Raw genomic sequence first — 3569 nt, forward strand, 5'->3', positions numbered from 1 at the left:
CAAGGTACAGGTCTGTGATTCATCAGTCTTATATGATACACAGTGCGCATTGTATCACGTGCCTGCCTTAATGACATCGCCCATTCACCCCATCACTCCACGACCCTCTCATCCAGCAACTCTCAGTTTGTTTCTTATGATTAAGAGTCTCTTATGGTTGTTCTCCCTCTCTGGTTTCATCTTGTTGTATTTTTTCCTCTACTCCCCTATGACCTTCTGTTTTGTTTCTTAAATTCTACATCTCAGTGAGATCATATGATAATTGTCTTTTTCTGATTGACTTATTTCGCTCACCATAATACCCTTTAGTTCCATCCATGTCATTGTTAACGCCAAGATTTCATTTTTTTGATGGCTGTGTAGTATATTGTATATTGCATATCCAACTGTATATATATCCTGTGTGTGTGTGTATGTGTGTGTGTATAGATGTACACCACATCTTCTTTATCCATTCATCTGTCGATGGACATCTGGACTCTTTCCATAGTTTGGCTATTGTGGACATTGCTGCTAAAAACAGGGGTGCAGGTGCCTCTTTGGATCACTACATTTGTATCTTTGGGGTAAATACCCAGTAGTGCAATTCCTGGGTCATAGGGTAGCTCTATTTTCAACTTTTTTAGGAACCTCCATACTGTTTTCCAGAGCGGCTGCACCAGCTTGCATTCCCACCAACAGTGTGGGAGGGTTCCCCTTCTCCACATCCTCACCAACGCCCATCATTTCCTGACTTCTTAGTTTTGGCCATTCTGACTGGTGTGATGTGGTATCTCATTGTGGTTTTGATTTGTATTTCCCTGATGCTGAGTGACGTTGAACATTTTTTCATGTGTCTGTTGGCCATTTAGATGTTTTCTTTGCAGGAATGTCTGTTCCTGTCTTCTGCCCATTTCTTGATTGGATTATTTGTTCTTTGGGTGTTGAATTGGAGAAGTTCTTCATAGATTTTGGATCCTAGCCTACTATCGGATATGTCATTTGTAAATATTTTTCCCATCTTTTTGGTTCTCTTTTGGTTTTGTCAACGGTTTCCTTTGCTGTGCCAAAGCTTTCTATCTTGATGCCCCAACACTTCATTTTTGCCTTTGTTTCCCTTGCCTTTGGAGATGAATCTAGTAAGAATTTGCTGCAGCTGAGGTCACAGCCTCATGTAAATCATAAAGCCACATTGTGGCTGAATGTGTGAATTTTTTTGCACAGCATCTTCAGATTCCCTAAGCAAGAAAAACCTTTATGAAGCAACTACTTTTTTCCAAGCACCATGCCAGGCAGTAGGGACTTAGGGATTAACCATTAAAAAAAAAAAAAAAAAAAATCTCAGTATCACCAGTGGCTGACTGACAATAAAAAGCACATATTTCATCCCTGCTGTGGATAGGCTGTGGGTTGGTTTTACCTCAAGGAAGGGATCTGTGGGGCTCAGGTGTGCCACATGTCTCATTAGGGGACCAACAATTCCCAAAGCACGTGCTTCTCTTGACTGATACCAAACTGCACAGATTTCACCTCTGTTCACATCACATCTGCTAAAACTCCATTGGCCAAGGGATGTCACGTGGCCAACCCAACCTCAACAGGGCGGGGAAATCTACTGCACTTACTCTGGTGGGCCGTCTGGGAAAGTCCTTCTATTAGTCTCCTGAGCTGCGGTAACAATATATCACTAAGTGTGGGGTTTAAAAAAACAGAAACCCAGTCCCACAGTTCAGGAGGCTGGAAGTCCAACTTCAGGGGGTCGGCAAGGTTCATTCCTTCTGGAGGCATTTAGGAAGACTCTGCTCCAGGCCTCACTCCTAAGTTCTGGCAGTTGCTGTCAATCCTTGGCATTCCTTGGCTTGTGGAGACGTCATTCCAATCTCTGCCTCTGTTGTCACATGGCCTTCTTTTCTCTATGTCTCTTCTGTGTCTCTGTGTCCAAATGTCCTTCTCCTTATAAGGTCACAGTCTTCAGATGAGGTGACCCTGCTCAATCTGGTATAACATCATTTTGACTTGATTACATCTGAAAAAGCCCCTATGTTCAGATAAGTTCACATTCTCAAGTTCTGGATGGACATGAATTTGGGGGGAACACTCTTCAGCCCACTATGGTCACATAACAAAGGGAAGAGCTGTATAATTTTAATAAAGGGAGAAAGTGAAGACCTGAGGAGACTCTTTCCAGTTTATCACAGAACTACAGAAAAGCCCAGAGAAGGGAATGATGTTATCTAGTCTGTAAACTATAAGTTTCTCAGGGGGTTCAGTGTATAGGGAGGGGGTGAGGACCATGAGAAGAAACACTGTAACTCAACGAGAGCTTGATCCTGAGAATTTTGTGGGCCACCAACAAAGTCAAGAGAGATCAGGATGTTATTGCTGGAGAGGAACTTGATAATCATATTTGCATTTTTTAAAAGATTTTATTTATTTCACAGAGACACAGTGAGAGAGAGGAACACAAGCAGGGGGAGAAGCAGGCTTCCCGCTGAGAGGGGCGCCTGATGCAAGACTCAATCCCAGGACCCTGGGATCATGACCTGAGCCAAAGGCAGACGCCCAACAACTCACCCACCCAGGTGCCCCTCATATTTGCATATTTGAAAGATTCTATATGGACACAGGTTTAAGGAAGACACAAGGGAAAACTAAAATATGTTAGTAAATGGACAGTTGCAGGAATCTGATCGACTTATTGATTTTTAACTCATTAGAGCCTTCAGTATGTATTTTTATGGAAAAGAAACTTGCTGGCATAAAAATAAGTAACTTTCAGGGCACAGCCTTCAATAATACTAAAATGGTGGGGAATAAAACCCACAAGTGTGACCCTGGAGTCCAAATGCTTCATGACAAGAGAAAATAGCCACCCTCATGCTCATTTCACACAATTTTCAAGTTAGCAGGTACACATGTCTGTAGTTCCTATGAATGTACGTAAATTTCTGTGTTCTGATTTTCTTCATAGAATATTATCTCGTATATCTTTTATATTGCCACCAAGACTTCAGAATTATTCTTTTCAATGGCTGCGTATTATTTAATTTTTTAAAAAAGATTATATTGGGTTTTTTTTTGAGAGAGAGCATGAACCCAGGGAGGGGCAGAGGGAGAAGGAGAAGCAGGCTCATGGCTGAGCAGGGAGCCCAGAGTGGGGCTGGACCTGAGGATCCTGGGATCATGACCTGAGCAAAGGCATACGCTTAACTGAATGAGCCACCCAGGCGCCCCTTTTTAAATTTTTGTTAAAAGACTTATTTATTTATTTTATTTTATTTTTTAAAAGATTTTATTTATTTATCAGAGAGAGAGAGAGGGAGAGAACGAGCACAGGCAGACAGAATGGCAGGCAGAGGCAGAGGGAGAAGCAGGCTCCCTGCCGAGCAAGGAGACCAATGTGGGACTCGATCCCAGGACACTGGGATCATGACCCGAGCTGAAGGCAGCTGCTTAGCCAACTGAGCCACCCAGGCGTCCCTATTTATTTATTTTAGAGAGAAAGAGGGCGTGAGCGGGGTTGGGGGTGTGGGGAGGGTCAGAGGGAGAAAATCTTCAAGCTGACTCCCTGCTGAGCACGGAGCTGGACT

This window comes from Mustela nivalis, assembly GCF_964662115.1.
Source record: "Mustela nivalis genome assembly, chromosome: 14".
Lineage (NCBI taxonomy): Eukaryota > Metazoa > Chordata > Mammalia > Carnivora > Mustelidae > Mustela > Mustela nivalis.